Consider the following 22,969-nt stretch of genomic DNA (forward strand, 5'->3'; position numbering starts at 1 on the left):
GGGCCTCGCCTTTGGATGTTACAAAGTGAGCGGCCAGCACTGTTCTGCAACTTTCATCCATTTGGATTTAAATTTTAAAAGTATATGACCACTGTGTTTAGTACTGCTGAGGCATCGAGACCCACTTGGGTAGACGGAACGTCAGGAGCAGGCATACGGACTACAACACCCATAATGCCAAGCCTGCATACGCCCATTGGGGCGGGACTGAGCAATTCAATAAAACGCTCCAAAAATGCTCTGATGCCTCTGTTCCCTTTCTTGCATGCCACCGAAGAAGGGCTACAGCTTGAAACGCGTCTGGTGCAAGTTGGAAGCTGAGAACTTTGCTTACTGCCACGACCAGGGGTGGTAGTGCTGTCAACCCCTTCATGTGTGATTTCCTTAGTGGGGACACTTTGGTTTTGTTTGTATAGCGGCTTGTCCAGCCGCAAGGAAGTCCCACCGCTTATTCAGCGGATCTGTGTGTTTGCAACCGCGAGCACTTTCAGAGTGGAGGGGGCCTCGCCTTTTGATGTTACAAAGTGAGCGGCCAGCACTGTTCTGCAACTTTGATCCATTTGGATTTAAATTTTAAAAGTATATGACCACTGGGTTTAGTACTGCTGAGGCATCGAGACACACTTGGGTAGACGGAACGTCAGGAGCAGGCATCCGGACTACAACACCCATAATGCCAAGCCTGCATACGCCCATTGGGGCGGGACTGAGCAATTCAATAAAACGCTCCAAAAATGCTCTGATGCCTCTGTTCCCTTTCTTGCATGCCTCCGAAGAAGGGCTACGGCTTGAAACGCGTCTGGTGCAAGTTGGAAGCTGAGAACTTTGCTTACTGCCACGACCAGGGGTGGTAGTGCTGTCAACCCCTTCATGTGTGATTTCCTTAGTGGGGACACTTTGGTTTTGTTTGTATAGCGGCTTGTCCAGCCGCAAGGAAGTCCCGCCGCTTATTCAGCGGATCTGTGTGTTTGCAACCGCGAGCACTTTCGGAGTGGAGGGGGCCTCGCCTTTGGATGTTACAAAGTGAGCGGCCAGCACTGTTCTGCAACTTTCATCCATTTGGATTTAAATTTTAAAAGTATATGACCACTGGGTTTAGTACTGCTGAGGCATCGAGACCCACTTGGGTAGACGGAACGTCAGGAGCAGGCATACGGACTACAACACCCATAATGCCAAGCCTGCATACGCCCATTGGGGCGGGACTGAGCAATTAAATAAAACGCTCCAAAAATGCTCTGATGCCTCTGTTCCCTTTCTTGCATGCCACCGAAGAAGGGCTACGGCTTGAAACACGTCTGGTGCAAGTTGGAAGCTGAGAACTTTGCTTACTGCCACGACCAGGGGTGGTAGTGCTGTCAACCACTTCATGTGTGATTTCCTTAGTGGGGACACTTTGGTTTTGTTTGTATAGCGGCTTGTCCAGCCGCAAGGAAGTCCCACCGCTTATTCAGCGGATCTGTGTGTTTGCAACCGCGAGCACTTTCGGAGTGGAGGGGGCCTCGCCTTTGGATGTTACAAAGTGAGCGGCCAGCACTGTTCTGCAACTTTCATCCATTTGGATTTAAATTTTAAAAGTATATGACCACTGGGTTTAGTACTGCTGAGGCATCGAGACCCACTTGGGTAGACGGAACGTCAGGAGCAGGCATACGGACTACAACACCCATAATGCCAAGCCTGCATACGCCCATTGGGGCGGGACTGAGCAATTCAATAAAACGCTCCAAAAATGCTCTGATGCCTCTGTTCCCTTTCTTGCATGCCACCGAAGAAGGGCTACGGCTCGAAAAGCGTCTGGTGCAAGTTGGAAGCTGAGAACTTTGCTTACTGCCACGACCAGGGGTGGTAGTGCTGTCAACCCCTTCATGTGTGTTTTCCTTAGTGGGGACACTTTGGTTTTGTTTGTATAGCAACTTGTCCAGCCGCAAGGAAGTCCCGCCGCTTATTCAGCGGATCTGTGTGTTTGCAACCGCGAGCACTTTCGGAGTGAAGGGGGCCTCGCCTTTGGATGTTACAAAGTGAGCGGCCAGCACTGTTCTGCAACTTTCATCCATTTGGATTTAAATTTTAAAAGTATATGACCACTGGGTTTAGTACTGCTGAGGCATCGAGACCCACTTGGGTAGACGGAAGGTCAGGAGCAGGCATACGGACTACAACACCCATAATGCCAAGCCTGCATACGCCCATTTCGGCGGGACTGAGCAATTCAATAAAACGCTCCACAAATGCTCTGATGCCTCTGTTCCCTTTCTTGCATGCCACCGAAGAAGGGCTACGGCTTGAAACGCGTCTGGTGCAAGTTGGAAGCTGAGAACTTTGCTTACTGCCACGACCAGAGGTGGTAGTGTTGTCAACCCCTTCATGTGTGATTTCCTTAGTGGGGACACTTTGGTTTTGTTTGTATAGCGGCTTGTCCAGCCGCAAGGAAGTCCCGCCGCTTATTCAGCGGATCTGTGTGTTTGCAACCGCGAGCACTTTCGGAGTGGAGGGGGCCTCGCCTTTGGATGTTACAAAGTGAGAGGCCAGCACTGTTCTGCAACTTTCATCCATTTGGATTTAAATTTTAAAAGTATATGACCACTGGGTTTAGTACTGCTGAGGCATCGAGACCCACTTGGGTAGACGGAACGTCAGGAGCAGGCATACGGACTACAACACCCATAATGCCAAGCCTGCATACGCCCATTGGGGCGGGACTGAGCAATTCAATAAAACGCTCCAAAAATGCTCTGATGCCTCTGTTCCCTTTCTTGCATGCCACCGAAGAAGGGCTACGGCTCGAAACGCGTCTGGTGCAAGTTGGAAGCTGAGAACTTTGCTTACTGCCACGACCAGGGGTGGTAGTGCTGTCAACCCCTTCATGTGTGATTTCCTTAGTGGGGACACTTTGGTTTTGTTTGTATAGCAACTTGTCCAGCCGCAAGGAAGTCCCGCCGCTTATTCAGCGGATCTGTGTGTTTGCAACCGCGAGCACTTTCGGAGTGAAGGGGGCCTCGCCTTTGGATGTTACAAAGTGAGCGGCCAGCACTGTTCTGCAACTTTCATCCATTTGGATTTAAATTTTAAAAGTTTATGACCACTGGGTTTAGTACTGCTGAGGCATCGAGACCCACTTGGGTAGACGGAACGTCAGGAGCAGGCATACGGACTACAACACCCATAATGCCAAGCCTGCATACGCCCATTGGGGCGGGACTGAGCAATTCAATAAAACGCTCCAAAAATGCTCTGATGCCTCTGTTCCCTTTCTTGCATGCCACCGAAGAAGGGCTACGGCTTGAAATGCGTCTGGTGCAAGTTGGAAGCTGAGAACTTTGCTTACTGCCACGACCAGGGGTGGTAGTGCTGTCAACCCCTTCATGTGTGATTTCCTTAGTGGGGACACTTTGGTTTTGTTTGTATAGCGGCTTGTCCAGCTGCAAGGAAGTCCCGCCGCTTATTCAGCGGATCTGTGTGTTTGCAACCGCGAGCACTTTCGGAGTGGAGGGGGCCTCGCCTTTGGATGTTACAAAGTGAGCGGCCAGCACTGTTCTGCAACTTTCATCCATTTGGATTTAAATTTTAAAAGTATATGACCACTGGGTTTAGTACTGCTGAGGCATCGAGACCCACTTGGGTAGACGGAACGTCAGGAGCAGGCATACGGACTACAACACCCATATTGCCAAGCCTGCATACGCCCATTGGGGCGGGACTGAGCAATTCAATAAAACGCTCCAAAAATGCTCTGATGCCTCTGTTCCCTTTCTTGCATGCCACCGAAGAAGGGCTACGGCTTGAAACGCGTCTGGTGCAAGTTGGAAGCTGAGAACTTTGCTTACTGCCACGACCAGTGGTGGTAGTGCTGTCAACCCCTTCATGTGTGATTTCCTTAGTGGGGACACTTTGGTTTTGTTTGTATAGCGGCTTGTCCAGCCGCAAGGAAGTCCCGCCGCTTATTCAGCGGATCTGTGTGTTTGCAACCGCGAGCACTTTCGGAGTGGAGGGGGCCTCGCCTTTGGATGTTACAAAGTGAGCGGCCAGCACTGTTCTGCAACTTTCATCCATTTGGATTTAAATTTTAAAAGTATATGACCACTGGGTTTAGTACTGCTGAGGCATCGAGACCCACTTGGGTAGACGGAACGTCAGGAGCAGGCATACGGACTACAACACCCATAATGCCAAGCCTGCATACGCCCATTGGGGCGGGACTGAGCAATTCAATAATACGCTCCAAAAATGCTCTGATGCCTCTGTTCCCTTTCTTGCATGCCACCGAAGAAGGGCTACGGCTTGAAACGCGTCTGGTGCAAGTTGGAAGCTGAGAACTTTGCTTACTGCCACGAACAGGGGTGGTAGTGCTGTCAACCCCTTCATGTGTGATTTCCTTACTGGGGACACTTTGGTTTTGTTTGTATAGCGGCTTGTCCAGCCGCAAGGAAGTCCCGCCGCTTATTCAGCGGATCTGTGTGTTTGCAACCGCGAGCACTTTCGGAGTGGAGGGGGCCTCGCCTTTGGATGTTACAAAGTGAGCGGCCAGCACTGTTCTGCAACTTTCATCCATTTGGATTTAAATTTTAAAAGTATATGACCACTGGGTTTAGTACTGCTGAGGCATCGAGACCCACTTGGGTAGACGGAACGTCAGGAGCAGGCATACGGACTACAACACCCATAATGCCAAGCCTGCATACGCCCATTGGGGCGGGACTGAGCAATTCAATAAAACGCTCCAAAAATGCTCTGATGCCTCTGTTCCCTTTCTTGCATGCCACCGAAGAAGGGCTACGGCTTGAAACGCGTCTGGTGCAAGTTGGAAGCTGAGAACTTTGCTTACTGCCACGACCAGGGGTGGTAGTGCTGTCAACCCCTTCATGTGTGATTTCCTTAGTGGGGACACTTTGGTTTTGTTTGTATAGCGGCTTGTCCAGCCGCAAGGAAGTCCCGCCGCTTATTCAGCGGATCTGTGTGTTTGCAACTGCGAGCACTTTCGGAGTGGAGGGGGCCTCGCCTTTGGATGTTACAAAGTGAGCGGCCAGCACTGTTCTGCAACTTTCATCCATTTGGATTTAAATTTTAAAAGTATATGACCACTGGGTTTAGTACTGCTGAGGCATCGAGACCCACTTGGGTAGACGGAACGTCAGGAGCAGGCATACGGACTACAACACCCATAATGCCAAGCCTGCATACGCCCATTGGGGCGGGACTGAGCAATTCAATAAAACGCTCCAAAAATGCTCTGATGCCTCTGTTCCCTTTCTTGCATGCCACCGAAGAAGGGCTACGGCTTGAAACGCGTCTGGTGCAAGTTGGAAGCTGAGAACTTTGCTTACTGCCGCGACCAGGGGTGGTAGTGCTGTCAACCCCTTCATGTGTGATTTCCTTAGTGGGGACACTTTGGTTTTGTTTGTATAGCGGCTTGTCCAGCCGCAAGGAAGTCCCGCCGCTTATTCAGCGGATCTGTGTGTTTGCAACCGCGAGCACTTTCGGAGTGGAGGGGGCCTCGCCTTTGGATGTTACAAAGTGAGCGGCCAGCACTGTTCTGCAACTTTCATCCATTTGGATTTAAATTTTAAAAGTATATGACCACTGGGTTTAGTACTGCTGAGGCATCGAGACCCACTTGGGTAGACGGAACATCAGGAGCAGGCATACGGACTACAACACCCATAATGCCAAGCCTGCATACGCCCATTGGGGCGGGACTGAGCAATTCAATAAAACGCTCCAAAAATGCTCTGATGCCTCTGTTCCCTTTCTTGCATGCCACCGAAGAAGGGCTACGGCTTGAAACGCGTCTGGTGCAAGTTGGAAGCTGAGAACTTTGCTTACTGCCACGACCAGGGGTGGTAGTGCTGTCAACCCCTTCATGTGTGATTTCCTTAGTGGGGACACTTTGGTTTTGTTTGTATAGCGGCTTGTCCAGCCGCAAGGAAGTCCCGCCGCTTATTCAGCGGATCAGTGTGTTTGCAACCGTGAGCACTTTCGGAGTGGAGGGGGCCTCGCCTTTGGATGTTACAAAGTGAGCGGTCAGCACTGTTCTGCAACTTTCATCCATTTGGATTTAAATTTTAAAAGTATATGACCACTGGGTTTAGTACTGCTGAGGCATCGAGACCCACTTGGGTAGACGGAACGTCAGGAGCAGGCATACGGACTACAACACCCATAATGCCAAGCCTGCATACGCCCATTGGGGCGGGACTGAGCAATTCAATAAAACGCTCCAAAAATGCTCTGATGCCTCTGTTCCCTTTCTTGCATGCCACCGAAGAAGGGCTACGGCTTGAAACGCGTCTGGTGCAAGTTGGAAGCTGAGAACTTTGCTTACTGCCACGACCAGGGGTGGTAGTGCTGTCAACCCCTTCATGTGTGATTTCCTTAGTGGGGACACTTTGGTTTTGTGTGTATATATATAGATATATATATATGTTCACTGAAAAAACCATAGGTTTCAGGTACGTTATAGTTAGAAATTAGCATTTAAAAAACCTTAGAAATTCACTGAAAAACCATAGGTTTTAGGGACGTTATAGTTAGCTGGACATTTCACTCTTATAAAACCAAACAAATTCCACCGTTATAGTTAGTTCAGCTAACTATAACTTGCAAACCCGCAATGCACTGCTTATGATGTCACATATTACATCATTCATGACATGGTCAGCGACATCACTGATGACATCACTGATGACATCCCAAAAGGTCATCACTGATGACATCACTGATGACATTATCCACGTGAAAATCTGATGCACCTCCTCACACTCTAATATAACCTTTGATATACCCACTGTAAAATACAGATTACCATTTTCTAAATCATTGACACACCAATACCAGTTACTACATACGCACTCACTGATTCCAAGGTCTACACACACATCCACTCATTCATCCATACAATCACTCATACATGCAGTCACTCATCAATTCAACACTATCATATGCACTCATACACCTATACAGACACTCACACCCTGCCACTTATCCATGCAGTAACTCACACACCTAGTCAGTCATGCTAAGAATCAATCACACTCCCATTTACTCACCTATACAATTATACACACACTACCTCAGTTATTCATACAGATACTAATGCATACTTATTCTCTTATACAATCAGTGATACAAGTACACACTCATCCATACAGCCAGTCTCACAATCACTTACTATCATGTAGAGTCATTTATATACTTCAACTGTCACATACACTGCCTTTTACATAAATAGTTACTTGGACATATACCACTGAGACATCCATTCACTCACCAACACACCCATACACACACTCACACACTCATACAGCTGTTTCCACATGCACTCTTGAACCCATACACCCAGTGAATCAACCACTCACACATCTATGCACAGAGTCACACACCTACCACCCATCCACACACACACTCAATCTCCCCAAAAAAATCAGACAACCAGTCAATAACCTATATATACACTTATGTAGCTACTGACCAACCCATGTAGCAGCTTACACAACAACAGACAGATACAGACATTCACACAGTTTAGCCACTAACCCATGCATTCAGTAAGATACATTTAATCACTCACTTATACAGTCAGTCACGCACCTACTAAATTCTCCATCCAGACACTTATACACCTACTCATTCTTCAATACACCTTGGAATATATATAAAACATATTTAAACTTTACAGAAACACACATTCACTGGATGATGTCATCAGTGATGTCATTTGAGATGTCATCAGTGATGTCATCAGTGATGTCACTGACCATGTCATGAATGATGTAATATGTGATGTCATGAGCAGTGCATTGCGGGTGCGCGAGTTAGAGTTAGCTGAACTAACTATAACGGTGGAATTTCTATGGTTTTGTAAGAGTGAAATGTTCAGCTAACTATAACGTCCTTGAAACCTATGGTTTTTTGAGTGAATTTCAATGGGTTTTTAAATGCTAATTTCAAACTATGACATCCCTATTAAGTTCCCTTGAATCCTGAAGGTCCCTGGTGGCCAAGTAGCCCACCAGGTACATCCAGTAAGCGCCACAGACCTGCGTTTCAGAGAGGTGTTCTCAGGCCACGCCCCTTTCTAAACCAGGCTGCAAACGCAGCTTCTGGCGCACTGCTGCTCAGAGGATGAAGTCCACTTGTGTCTTGAGGTCCTCAGGACACAAGAAGCCCTCATCGCCCACCAGCAGTGCGCCAGAAGCCGCATTTGCAGAGTGGTGTAAAAAGGGGCGTGGCCTCGGAGCACCTCTCTGCAACGCAGCCCTGTGGCATTTACAAGAGGTACCTGGTGGACTAGTTGGCCCCCAGGGACCCTCAGGATTGAAAGGGAATTAATCCCCCAACTTAAAATGCACCACAGGGCGCATTTGCACTGTTGTGCAGGGAGGGGGCGGGACCTGATGAGACAAGTGTGCAAATGCGCCCTGTGGCGCGTTTTAAGTTGGGTGATTAAGTCCCCTTGAATCCTGAGGGTCCCTGGGGGCCAACTAGCCCACCAGCTACCTCCAGTAAGCGCCTCAGAGCTGCATTGCAGAGTGGTATAAAAAGGGGGCTTGGCCTTGGACCACCACTCTGCAACGCAGCTCCCTGACGCTTACTGGAGGTACCTGGTGGGCTTGTTGGTCCCCAAGGACCCTTAGGATTGAAGGGGACATAATCCTCCAACTCAAAACGCGCCACAGGGTGCATTTGCACACTTGTCAAATCAGGCCACGCCCCCTCCCTGCACCACTGTGCAAACGCGCCCCCTGGTGTGTTGTAAATTGGGGGATTAAATCCCCTGGAGTTCTAAGGATCCCAGGGGTCCAACTAGCCCACCAGGTACCTCCAGTAAGCGCCAAAGAGCTGCATTGCAGAGAGGTGTAAAAAAAAGGGACATGGCCTCGGACCACCTCTCTGCAAGGCAGACCTGTGGCGCATACTGGAGGTACCTGGTGGGCTAGTTGGCCCCACGGGACTCCCAATATTGAAGGGGAATTAATCTTAAATCGCACCACAGGGCGCGTTTGTAGAGTGTTGCTGGGAGGGGCGGGACCTCTTGCACAATGCCGGTCTTTTTTTTTTTTTTTAGAAGGGTGGCTGTGTGGCCCCCATTCTTTTTTCTTTTTTTGGACCCTGGGGACCCATACCCCAATGCCTGACCCCTTTTAAAAAAATATAATAATCTAAACGGGAAGGGGGCCACGTGGGCCCCCCTCCCATGGCTAATTCCGGCCCCTGGGACCCCATTCCCCGGGGCATGACCACATATATGTATTTATTTAGGGAGGGGGGCTGCGAGGCTCCCCTCCTGAGCCCTCTTTTGGCCCCGGGGACCCCATTCCCTGGGGCCGACCCTATCCGTTGGGGACCGTGGGGGGAGCCCCAATGCTCTTACGGTCCCGCCGGCTCCCCGCGTCCTCCAGGAGCCGGCATTGCTTTTCCACACGGGGAGCTGCTGACATGCAGCTCCCCATGTGGAAAAGCAATCTGCTTTGGATTTTGGAAGAGAGAGCAGGTTTCCCTGCTCTCACTTCCAAAATCCATGGATTTACACCATGTAAAAAAAAGGTCGCTTTCTGAACCAAAAGCTACCTTTCTACCAAATTTGGTGTAATTCCGTTCAGCAGTTCAGGCTGTAGCCTGTCTCAAAATTTCCTATGGATATTAGCACATGAAAAATGCGTTTTGGGACCCCCTTTTTTCTCAGCCCCCGCTTGACGAATCCCCCCTAAACTTTCAGGATTGGAGCTGACCTGGATAGACTTTTTTGGGAAGAATTTCGCGAAGATTCGTCAAATGCCGCCAAAGTTATTAGCTAATCAAAAAACGCTTTTCCCATGGAAACTAGGTTCTAACTATAAGTACCTAGTGGCGACTGCCAGTAGGATATATATATCTATATATATATATATTCACTTAAAAAACCATAGGTTTCACACATGTTATAGTTAGCTGGACATTTCACTCGTAAAAAACCAATGAAATGCCCCCGTTATAGTTAGTGCAGGCAACTATAACTCACGCGACCGCAATCCTCTGCTGATGACGTCAGATATTACATCACTATATTTAGACACTTATTTACCCATGTCTTCTTCCATTAATCTTTAGCTATACATATATTACAAATATTTATTTTTCATAAAGACACATATGTCATCAGTGATGTACTATCTGACGTCATCAGCAGAGGATTGCGGTCGCGTGAGTTATAGTTGCCTGCACTAACTATAACGGGGGAATTTCATTGGTTTTTTATGAGTGAAATGTCCAGCTAACTATAACATGTGTGAAACCTATGGTTTTTTAAGTGAATTTGCAAGGTTTTTTAAATGCTAATTCGTAACTATAACGTGTGTGAAACCTATGGTTTTTTCAGTGAATTTGTGCGTTTTTTTAAATGCTAAGTTATTAATTTTTTTTTTTTCAGGTTTTTCACCGTGCGCGCACCGTGAAATTTATTTATTTTTATTAAAATCGCAAGGTGCGCGCACCGTGCACGCTCGGTACGCTTCGCGCACCGTGCGCGCGCTGTGGGTGCTCGGTGCGCTTCGCGTACCGAGCACCCACGGTTCGCGGTGCGCGCACCTCGCAATTTAAAAAAAAAAAAAAATTCTCCCTTGGGGGTCCTTCTATGATCCCCTGACCAAGGCTAGGGGGTCAGGAACTGTCCACTCTGCCCCCTTTTCACGTTCTCCACCTTTTTTTTCACCCCCTCAGACTACGAGAGACAAAATGGCGGCCGACACTTCCTGGTTTCGACCGATTCGAATGTTTACCGGCATCTAACAAGCAATCAGAATTGCGCTCGCGCACGGCAGGGTGCGCGCACAGTGTGCGCACGGTGCGCACGTATAGATATTGATATGCTTTTAAATGCTATTTTCTCAGGAAATACTGAACGGATTTACACCAGACCTGCAAAAGGCACTTCCTTGACCTTATGGCTACCTCTCTGCCAAATTTCACGTAATTCTGTTCAGCCGTTCGGGCTGTAGCTGCGACTAAAGGTCCTATGGAAAAATGCACGGGGAAAACGCGTTTTGGGACCCCCCCTTTTTCTCGGCCCCCGCTTGACGAATCACCCCGAGACTTTCAGGGTAGGAGCAGAGCGGAGCGCCCCATTAGTTTTGAAAATTTCGCGAGGATTCGTCAACCGGCGCCAAAGTTATTCAAAATAGAATTTTGAGATTTCCTATGGAAACTAGGTTGTAACTATAACTATCTACTGGCGACCGCCAGTAGATAATATATGTATATATATATATATCTCACAATTTCTTTTTAACTATTCCCACTCCTAAGAGATCAACAGTAGGGAAAGCATTGGACTTCATAGGGGTAAGATTTACTATTCCTACATCAGTCTGCAACAGTGGGGAAAATGTTGTCACTTGGAGGGTTAAGATTTACTTTACCACACCAGTCTGTGCAACAGTCGGGAAAGCATTGGACTTCATAGGGGTAAGATTTCTAATTCCTGCTTCAGTCTGTGCAACAGTAGTGAAAGTGTGAGACTTTGGAGGGGTACAATTTACTTTCCCTCTCCAGTTTGTGCAGCAGTCGAGAAAGCATTGAACTTTTGAGGGATTACATTTATTATTCCTACTTCAGTTTGTGCATATTTATTACTTATTAACTTCCCACAATATACCCCTACAAACCTAGCAGCCACACTTAAAATATAACTAAAATAAACAGGTATAACACAATATACGTAATTGATAATGAATTAACTAATTCATTAACAATTGCTAGTTATTTGTTAATGGATTATTACTAGATTAACGTCCCATCCTATACCACTACAAACAAAGCAGCCTGCAACTAAAATATAGCTAAAATAAATCAGTATTACATAATGTACATAATTATTTATCAATTGAATAATTAATAATAATAAATAATTGTTAAGTAATTATTACTTTACTTCCCACCCTATAGCCCTACAAACCCAGCAGCCTGCACCTAAAGTATAAGTTAAAAATATAACGACACAATTAATTTACCTAACTAATAATCAATTAAATAATTAATAATAAATACATAAATTAATTGCTATTGATTATTGCTTAGTTAACGTCACACCTTCATACCTTACAAACCGAGCAGCTCGCACCTAACATATAATTAAAAAACAATTTACATAAATAATAATCAATTAAGTTATTAGTGATGGAGCGCAATGGTGCTCTTTCATTGTAGGGGTGCATTATAATCATGGATAGTCCACGTCCATATACATACTAATTTGTCATGATAACAATTGTCTAATAGGTTGTGTTAAGTAATAACACGTGAGAGTGTAATGGTAGGAAAAGTATTGTGCCATGCCAAGAACCGACGTGGCACTTGTGCTCTGATATTGCAGTTTATAGTGTTTGATGTCATTTGCCTAATGAATAAGATGTACTGCATTTTGAAGGAATATGCGTCATATTAATGTTGCATGTAGATGTCATTAATTATGTTTAACGTGTAGGATTTCATGAGTCACTTACAATGAAATATGAATTTGATGTGCTTTGTAATGCAATGATGTAGAAAGGCCTAAATGAAACGTTCACCCATGTGTGTATTTGAAAGGCCTATGTGTTTCACTCTGATGTTGGCAGATTCCTGTAGGCCTGAAATGTATTTTCCCTGGGGGCTCACGAGTAGGGTTGTTAGTAAAATCCATGTGCATGTTGAATTTTTCTGTTCTCACTTTATGTTGCAGGTGGAGAAAGTCGTCTTTGTTAGTTAGAATAACCTCTTTTGTTTCGGAGAGTTAGGCTCGGGGAGGATGCGATACAAATTGTGAGGAATGCTGATAATTAGGAGACAGTGTTATTCTTTGCTGAGGGAGGCCTGGTAATCAAATTCATTGTTAATTAATTATTATTAAATTAACTTTCCCATCCTATACTCAAAACCTAGCAACCCACCATGACACTATAAAATACTATTAGCAATTAAATAAAAAATGACAAATCACCAAAAATTACAAACTATATTTAAAAATATTATTACAATGATACAAACAATAACACATAAATTTTATATATGAACTAAAACACATTAATATAATTAAAAAATAATATTTTTGCAACTATATTATTGAAAACGGTATTTCCAACAACAATTATATTACTTACCTGAAAAAAATGATATTCTTCACAACTATATTTCTACACCATAATATTTTTGTATCATGATATTTTTTCCGATATTTCGGTCTGTCGATATTTACAGCTAGATATTTTGTCCAAATACCATTGTTTATTCACTTTATTACTGTGTGTATGCTGCTTACATACTTTACATTTTGCCTCTAAGTTAAGGCTGACTGATTTGTGCTGACCTACCAGAGAGTTAAGCAGAGGTTAATTTAGTGACTTTTGTGTTCCACCCTGACAAGGATTGTGCTCTTTGCTTGAGTAGGGTGCCTGTTTGAGTAGTGTTTCTATGTTGTGTATAATGACCACTGAGGTCAGGTGATCATGTTATGGGATACAGCTCTTTGTGTGTGATAGGTGTCTGTCCTCCACCTTGTGGTTAAAGGTAAGATAGATTTGGTTTATTATGTTTGTGAAGTTTTGTGTGTCTGTGGTTAGAGTCCAATAAGCCAAAATACAGGTTGCAGAACTTCAGTCTCAGTGTCAGGGGGTACTTATGGTATTGATTGGAGGGGCATATCTTATGATTATGATGGTGCAGTTATATTATAATCATATTTCAAGAGCATAGTGAGGTTATTTGGGGTGTAACTGCCCAGTTTGTTCTATGTCTGTCCTCTTAGCATGGTGTGCTGGTCATGACTGTTCCATAGCTCTGGACTGTGCTCATACTGGTAGATGTGTTTCTATTCTGGGTTGTATCATGAGGCAGAGGCTTATGTAAACAACTGAGTTTTAGTTTTCACATCTCTTCTCAACTTTAAATGCTTATTGATGCTTTGAATCTTGGCTGTCAATGAGTTCCAGACCTTGGTAGTCTGCACTGAAAAAGTGGAGCATCCCATGGATACCAAATTGTAAAGTGGAATGACGATCTGTTGTGCTAGCCTCAAGCACAGTGTCCTATTGTGAGGAATGCTGATAATTAGGAGACAGTGTTATTCTTTGCTGAGGGAGGCCTGGTAATCAAATTCATTGTTAATTAATTATTATTAAATTAACTTTCCCATCCTATACTCAAAACCTAGCAACCCACCATGACACTATAAAATACTATTAGCAATTAAATAAAAAATGACAAATCACCAAAAATTACAAACTATATTTAAAAATATTATTACAATGATACAAACAATAACACATACATTTTATATATGAACTAAAACACATTAATATAATTAAAAAATAATATTTTTGCAACTATATTATTGAAAACGGTATTTCCAACAACAATTATATTACTTACCTGAAAAAAATGATATTCTTCACAACTATATTTCTACACCATAATATTTTTGTATCATGATATTTTTTCCGATATTTCGGTCTGTCGATATTTACAGCTAGATATTTTGTCCAAATACCATTGTTTATTCACTTTATTACAGTGTGTATGCTGCTTACATACTTTACATTTTGCCTCTAAGTTAAGGCTGACTGATTTGTGCTGACCTACCAGAAAGTTAAGCAGAGGTTAATTTAGTGACTTTTGTGTTCCACCCTGACAAGGATTGTGCTCTTTGCTTGAGTAGGGTGCCTGTTTGAGTAGTGTTTCTATGTTGTGTATAATGACCACTGAGGTCAGGTGATCATGTTATGGGATACAGCTCTTTGTGTGTGATAGGTGTCTGTCCTCCACCTTGTGGTTAAAGGTAAGATAGATTTGGTTTATTATGTTTGTGAAGTTTTGTGTGTCTGTGGTTAGAGTCCAATAAGCCAAAATACAGGTTGCAGAACTTCAGTCTCAGTGTCAGGGGGTACTTATGGTATTGATTGGAGGGGCATATCTTATGATTATGATGGTGCAGTTATATTATAATCATATTTCAAGAGCATAGTGAGGTTATTTGGGGCGTAACTGCCCAGTTTGTTCTATGTCTGTCCTCTTAGCATGGTGTGCTGGTCATGACTGTTCCATAGCTCTGGACTGTGCTCATACTGGTAGATGTGTTTCTATTCTGGGTTGTATCATGAGGCAGAGGCTTATGTAAACAACTGAGTTTTAGTTTTCACATCTCTTCTCAACTTTAAATGCTTATTGATGCTTTGAATCTTGGCTGTCAATGAGTTCCAGACCTTGGTAGTCTGCACTGAAAAAGTGGAGCATCCCATGGATACAAAATTGTAAAGTGGAATGACGATCTGTTGTGCTAGCCTCAAGTAAAAACCAAAGGAAATGATGGACGGAGTGTTGAACATTGCAAGCACTCACCCCCAGTCAACTGATCTGGGTTTAATCCATCACCGTTCTTTAGCCCACTCTGCCACCCCAGTTCAGACATGGCCATATGCAAATCAGTCTGACCCTGTGCCTCATGGGAACAGTCCAGCCCGAACTGCCAAGCCATGTCTTCCCTGGACCGGAAACAAGCTTCCTAGGACCGGTTTCTGGCATTTCAGCCGTCTTCAGCCAGGCTTGCTTGAATCCAGTGGCAAAGTGAGCAAGGGACTCACGTCTGAGCATACCCTGCCAACTTATGGCGAACAAAGTAAAAACCAAAGGAAATGATGGACGGAGTGTTGAACATTGCAAGCACTCACCCCCAGTCAACTGATCTGGGTTTAATCCATCACCGTTCTTTAGCCCACTCTGCCACCCCAGTTCAGACATGGCCATATGCAAATCAGTCTGACCCTGTGCCTCATGGGAACAGTCCAGCCCGAACTGCCAAGCCATGTCTTCCCTGGACCGGAAACAAGCTTCCTAGGACCGGTTTCTGGCATTTCAGCCGTCTTCAGCCAGGCTTGCTTGAATCCAGTGGCAAAGTGAGCAAGGGACTCACGTCTGAGCATACCCTGCCAACTTATGGCGAACAAAGTAAAAACCAAAGGAAATGATGGACGGAGTGTTGAACATTGCAAGCACTCACCCCCAGTCAACTGATCTGGGTTTAATCCATCACCGTTCTTTAGCCCACTCTGCCACCCCAGTTCAGACATGGCCATATGCAAATCAGTCTGACCCTGTGCCTCATGGGAACAGTCCAGCCCGAACTGCCAAGCCATGTCTTCCCTGGACCGGAAACAAGCTTCCTAGGACCGGTTTCTGGCATTTCAGCCGTCTTCAGCCAGGCTTGCTTGAATCCAGTGGCAAAGTGAGCAAGGGACTCACGTCTGAGCATACCCTGCCAACTTATGGCGAACAAAGTAAAAACCAAAGGAAATGATGGACGGAGTGTTGAACATTGCAAGCACTCACCCCCAGTCAACTGATCTGGGTTTAATCCATCACCGTTCTTTAGCCCACTCTGCCACCCCAGTTCAGACATGGCCATATGCAAATCAGTCTGACCCTGTGCCTCATGGGAACAGTCCAGCCCGAACTGCCAAGCCATGTCTTCCCTGGACCGGAAACAAGCTTCCTAGGACCGGTTTCTGGCATTTCAGCCGTCTTCAGCCAGGCTTGCTTGAATCCAGTGGCAAAGTGAGCAAGGGACTCACGTCTGAGCATACCCTGCCAACTTATGGCGAACAAAGTAAAAACCAAAGGAAATGATGGACGGAGTGTTGAACATTGCAAGCACTCACCCCCAGTCAACTGATCTGGGTTTAATCCATCACCGTTCTTTAGCCCACTCTGCCACCCCAGTTCAGACATGGCCATATGCAAATCAGTCTGACCCTGTGCCTCATGGGAACAGTCCAGCCCGAACTGCCAAGCCATGTCTTCCCTGGACCGGAAACAAGCTTCCTAGGACCGGTTTCTGGCATTTCAGCCGTCTTCAGCCAGGCTTGCTTGAATCCAGTGGCAAAGTGAGCAAGGGACTCACGTCTGAGCATACCCTGCCAACTAATGGCGAACAAAGTAAAAACCAAAGGAAATGATGGACGGAGTGTTGAACATTGCAAGCACTCACCCCCAGTCAACTGATCTGGGTTTAATCCATCACCGTTCTTTAGCCCACTCTGCCACCCCAGTTCAGACATGGCCATATGCAAATCAGTCTGACCCTGTGCCTCATGGGAACAGTCCAGCCCGAACTGCCAAGCCATGTCTTCCCTGGACCGGAAACAAGCTTCCTAGGACCGGTTTCTGGCATTTCAGCCGTCTTCAGCCAGGCTTGCTTGAATCCAGTGGCAAAGTGAGCAAGGGACTCACGTCTGAGCATACCCTGCCAACTAATGGCGAACAAAGTAAAAACCAAAGGAAATGATGGACGGAGTGTTGAACATTGCAAGCACTCACCCCCAGTCAACTGATCTGGGTTTAATCCATCACCGTTCTTTTGCCCACTCTGCCACCCCAGTTCAGACATGGCCATATGCAAATCAGTCTGACCCTGTGCCTCATGGGAACAGTCCAGCCCGAACTGCCAAGCCATGTCTTCCCTGGACCGGAAACAAGCTTCCTAGGACCGGTTTCTGGCATTTCAGCCGTCTTCAGCCAGGCTTGCTTGAATCCAGTGGCAAAGTGAGCAAGGGACTCACGTCTGAGCATACCCTGCCAACTTATGGCGAACAAAGTAAAAACCAAAGGAAATGATGGACGGAGTGTTGAACATTGCAAGCACTCACCCCCAGTCAACTGATCTGGGTTTAATCCATCACCGTTCTTTAGCCCACTCTTCCACCCCAGTTCAGACATGGCCATATGCAAATCAGTCTGAACTGGGGTGGCAGAGTGGGCTAAAGAACGGTGATGGATTAAACCCAGATCAGTTGACTGGGGGTGAGTGTTTGCAATGTTCAACACTCCGTCCATCATTTCCTTTGGTTTTGCTTTGTTCGCCATAAGTTGGCAGGGTATGCTCAGACGTGAGTCCCTTGCTCACTTTGCCACTGGATTCAAGCAAGCCTGGCTGAAGACGGCTGAAATGCCAGAAACCGGTCCTAGGAAGCTTGTTTCCGGTCCAGGGAAGACATGGCTTGGCAGTTCGGGCTGGACTGTTCCCATGAGGCACAGGGTCAGACTGATTTACATGTGGCCATGTCTGAACTGGGGTGGCAGAGTGGGCTAAAGAACGGTGATGGATTAAACCCAGATCAGTTGACTGGGGGTGAGTGTTTGCAATGTTCAACACTCCGTCCATCATTTCCTTTGGTTTTGCTTTGTTCGCCATAAGTTGGCAGGGTATGCTCAGACGTGAGTCCCTTGCTCACTTTGCCACTGGATTCAAGCAAGCCTGGCTGAAGACGGCTGAAATGCCAGAAACCGGTCCTAGGAAGCTTGTTTCCGGTCCAGGGAAGACATGGCTTGGCAGTTCGGGCTGGACTGTTCCCATGAGGCACAGGGTCAGACTGATTTACATGTGGCCATGTCTGAACTGGGGTGGCAGAGTGGGCTAAAGAACGGTGATGGATTAAACCCAGATCAGTTGACTGGGGGTGAGTGTTGGCAATGTTCAACACTCCGTCCATCATTTCCTTTGGTTTTGCTGTGCTAGCCTCAAGCACAGTGTCCTATTGTGTTTAAATTTCATTTATGGTATAATGGTCCTTTTCCTCAGACAGTTCTATGGTTGATGCAAAATACTTTAAACATTTATCTTCTAGCTATAGGAAGCCTGTGATGCACGAGTGGAGTCACGTTCTCTGGGTGTTTTACCAAAATATAGATTAGGAAACATTGGTTTACCACAACATATTTGCCTTCAGATTGTTGCTCAGGTATGAACTCTTCAAAAAAAACTGAAGAGAAGAGGCATTTGACAAAACAAGAACAGTTTGTTTAATTAAACAATTCAGCGGGAGGAACAGTTACAGGCACATGTTCTGAGGACTGTCTCAATTAACATTGGGTTTGTGCTCATCATATGTACAAATGTACCACAAAAAATAAATGGTTCCAGCATACCATATATGGTGAGAAAAGCTGGCTGCTGCCTTAGAGTCATACATTTATGGTCAAATGGTTACTGCAGGTGAGCATCTACCTTGCAAGGACACAGTGTGGCCAGTGGTGAATGTGTCCAGATGTCCGGCATGGAGAGCGTGTTATCACAACGTGTGCTAGGTCCTGATTGCCAGTGTTCGTAACTCATAAGGCATTTGACGTTTTTAGGAATGCACTTTCCCCCTCCAGCCATGTGTGCTTTATTGGGGTAATCTCTCCTGACCATTGTAATGTGTTGCGCATATCTGTAGGAATGATCAAGAGTTTCCTGCCCAAGTATTTGCCTACCAGGTATGCACCCTCCAATCTGTGACCTATCAATCAGTAATCCTGGGCGTCGGTTGCAGGGCATGCCTGACTACATATGTGCTTGTCGAGGTAGATGTGGAGCTCAGAACGGGCGATTCTCTTTCTAACTAGTTAACTAGTTCATATTTATTGATAAAGGTATCAATATCCATATTAACAATATTGTGATATCAAAACTATTGGCATCTGGAATATAGAAGGTAAAAATATCATTTTTTAGTGTTGTAATTGTGTTTAATATTATTGCTAAAAAGTACCACTGTACATAACATAAATGAATGAAATATCTTTTTTATTATTGTAGTACTGTAAATGTGATAAGTTTTTATTAATTCTTTTAATTTTGCGTTAAATTATTTTAGGGATTGGATATTGTTTTTTTAGGAGTATGGAGTGGGTAGTTTTTTTTAATGGTTTTAATTGTTTTTCCATTGTTTAAGTTTAAATGTGACGATTTTTTATTTTATGTTTCTTCTTTTTTTAAAAATGTTTGATTTGTTTTTGATGTATTTATTGGTGTGTGTAAATGTAATGTTTAGTTTAGTTGTTTTTTGTTGTTGTGGGATATTGATTTTATTAATGAGAAGGATAACTTAAAAAAATTGTTAATACATTTAGAAATATAGGGGCTGATTATAATGGTGGTCGGTCGGTTGGACCCCCGGACGCTGTTGCAGTGGTCAGGAGACTACCGACAAACATGCGGGCAGTTCGACTGCTGTATTTTGATGTGACACCGGGTTGGTGGTTGGGATTTAGTGGTACCACGGTGGGGGCATGCCGTAGCCATAGAAAAGGATTGCAGCAGATGCCGCTGCCGTGCAGCGCCTCCGACAAGTCTGTGCACATTGTGTCATGCACCATATTGCACATGACACACAGTGCACACACGGCAGTGCCAAAAGAGGGGGACACTACATGTGCCCCTATCTACATTTTTCCCTGGGCTCCAATGCCCAGGGTGCCCTGTTTGGGGCCCCTTTGTACCAATACCGACAACCTTTTCATGGCAGGGCTCCCGCCATGAAAAGGCTATTAGAAAGGGATATTGTAATTCCTACTGCAGTGCCAGCCTCACACCCCTGTCAAGCTGGGACTCTCACCTGACTACCGTCCAGTCGGGTCTCTGATCCTGGTGGAGACAGCAGTCTTGCGTCCAACAGCGCTGGGTCCGACCAACAGTATCATTATGCCGTGGTCGGTCCAAAGGTTTGTCGGCGGTCAGACCACCACTGACAGTCTGTGGGCGGTCCGACTGCCACTATCGTAATGAGGCCCATAATCTCTACATAATTGTTTAAAAAAATGTTTTTGTTGCAACTTTTAATGTTTGTTGCCAGAAATGGATTTATTTTAATTGTTAAAATATTTTTCAAACATGTTACAAGCATTTCATAGTATACATTTCGTTTTTGTGCCTGAATTTTTTCAAAGTCGTTTTTAATGTACATTTTGTGAGATATTGTAGATCATGATGTGTTTTTTTCCATATTAATGGTGAAATCATTTTTTTAACACACAAATACAGTCGGCAGATGATTATGAGTACCTAGGCATTATTATTGACAAAGAAGATCGTTTTGCCCACCAGAAAGAAGTAATCAAAAGGAAAGGGCTGGCACTAGCTTACTAAAACAGTCCTTGGCCAGGCATAGAGTTTACATAATCTGTTGGAATAAGATCAGGAATACCATTCCAAACACCTTAAACCATCTAATATGGTAAGAACTTCTACCGAGAGACATATCACCCACAAGCAGCTACCTCCAGGAGTCCCTGGCAACAACTGGACTGTTCCAGCTCTGGGATGGACATATCTGTCATACAGCCTTCAAAAAACCGGCATGGGATACAATAAAGCAGCTTTCATTTGTGGAGAATAAGGCTACTTTCTCAGATAGAGCTCACTCCTGGATGACCTACAGAACACTCGCCCCTCAGAAATATTTCAACCTTGGCTACCCCAGAACTATTAAATCAGAATTCCTGGGACACCACCTGGGCATACTGCTTTGTGCCTCGAACCTTCCACCTTGGCTGAGGGAGCCAACTCTAACCTCCTGCCGCTTATGCCACAATGGAACAGAAGACCTACTGCATGTATAATGCATCTGCAAAAAGCTGCTGTAGGAAAGGAGGCAGCTGCTCAAGGCTCCTTTCAATCAAAGTAAGATCCGCCTGTGGAGGCAAGCAGTGCTGGCCTGCTTAAAGTCTAGGGTCCCACAGCTAAACTGTAGGCTGGTAAAATTCCTCACACTAGTGAAAAAGAAAGTGCCCACAGCCACTCAACGGAACAGGGGCATGGTCGCACCGGGCCCTGCAGAATCTGAGGCGCAGATCATACTGATACTGAGTATCCTATCAAATCACCGGCTCAAGAGCACTGTTGTTTTCCTTGACGCACAGCACTTTGCTCCTATTTAAAACGTTTTAATGATAAACTGCTCAAAATTTTACATACTTCATTTTATTCATGTATATTTATGGTTTTAATGGCGCTCAATGATTTTGCACTGTTTTTATTAACTATGCAATTAAAATAAACTTGAAACTTGAAACACTCTGTGCTAAGCTACACTGAGGAAAACATTGGGCATTGATGGCCATATATTTAATACAACTCCAATCTAACATACATTGGGAAAAGAGTTTGACATTGAAGGGGTTACCTTTACTTTTCCCACTCCAATCTAAGCTACACAGGGGAAAGCTTTGGGCATTGAAAGGGTTTCATTTACTATGTCCATGGCATCACAAAATGTTGTCTCTTGAGTGCCACTGTTGTTAATCACCATGTATGAATTCCAGCTCTATAATGAACTAAGTTAAATTCAGGATATATTGAGAGTGAGCTGATAATAGGCATCCCATGTGCCGTATCCCTGTTGAATATTGTGCATACAAACTGTCAGTTAGCACATAATCAATCCTGTAGTAAGTGTTGAAGGGTGGGGCATGGGGAGTGTATTTTTGTTTAATAGGGTTCCATGTTTTTCATATATCAATTAAGTCTCCCATAGCTGATGTAGTGAGTGAATCATCCTTTTGTTGTATGCAATCAGTGTTGGTAATCAATCTATCATAGCATCTTGCATGCAATTGAAGTCTCCTGCTAATATCAAGACCGATCCCATTTATGGGGACACTAACACAAAAAGATTTATTTTTAAAAGCATTTGACGTCTATGTTCTGTGTAAATATGCAAATATGCCCACTACTGTGGTGTCCCTTCCATTCAATTGTCCACATTGTATTACATATCTGCCCTATGTATCTAAATATGTTTGCTTCGCTGAGAAGGGCACATTTGGAGCTACTCATATTCCAACTCTACGAGAATGGAAGCTATACCTTGCATGATAGAAATGGATCCATAATTTTTGGCTCAACTTAAGAACTTTTTCTGAGATGAGATGCATTTCTGGTATAAGGGCACCTTGAATTTTATGTGTGTGGAGGTATGCACCTCCCACATGTCTTCTTTAAAGCAATTATTAAGACCCTATATATTCCAAATCCACATGTCAACTGTTTCTATCCATGTTGCTAAAACTGAGGTGTGTCTGTGCACATATCTAACCACCATGCATTTTTTAGGATCCTTGCTGTACAGATTACCTTTTGTAATGGACCACAATTGGGCATTAAATGTGAGCCCATATATCCATGTACCCACAGTGCCACTAGTCAACA

This window comes from Triturus cristatus, chromosome 1_2 (genome assembly GCF_964204655.1).
Source record: "Triturus cristatus chromosome 1_2, aTriCri1.1, whole genome shotgun sequence".
In the NCBI taxonomy this organism is placed as follows: Eukaryota; Metazoa; Chordata; class Amphibia; order Caudata; family Salamandridae; genus Triturus; species Triturus cristatus.